Source organism: Carlito syrichta, unplaced genomic scaffold (assembly GCF_000164805.1).
Source record: "Carlito syrichta isolate Samal-C Ts95f unplaced genomic scaffold, Tarsius_syrichta-2.0.1 Scaffold308964, whole genome shotgun sequence".
Classification (NCBI taxonomy): domain Eukaryota; kingdom Metazoa; phylum Chordata; class Mammalia; order Primates; family Tarsiidae; genus Carlito; species Carlito syrichta.
Genome location: NW_007253060.1, coordinates 76,132 through 76,442, shown reverse-complemented (window position 1 = coordinate 76,442; position 311 = coordinate 76,132).

The following is a 311-nucleotide window of genomic DNA, read 5'->3' as shown; positions in this document are numbered from 1 at the left end:
GGAAGGGAGGTGGGACTAACGGTAGTCAATATCTGTCTGGGGATGGGGAGACACCCCTTATTAATAAGGGTGCCTGAACGATGCACATTTGTATACCTAACCCTTAACTGTACCCCACAATTTTATAATAAAAATATGTTTAAAAATAAATAAATAAAATATACTTCTCAGCATGAAACAACATTTATTTTATTTCAGTAAATTTAAGGGCACAGGTTGTTTTGGTTACAGGACAGCATTGTACAGTGGTGAAGAAGTCTGGGCTTTAAGTGTAGCCGTCACCCCTATCTGTGCACATTGTACCTGATAGG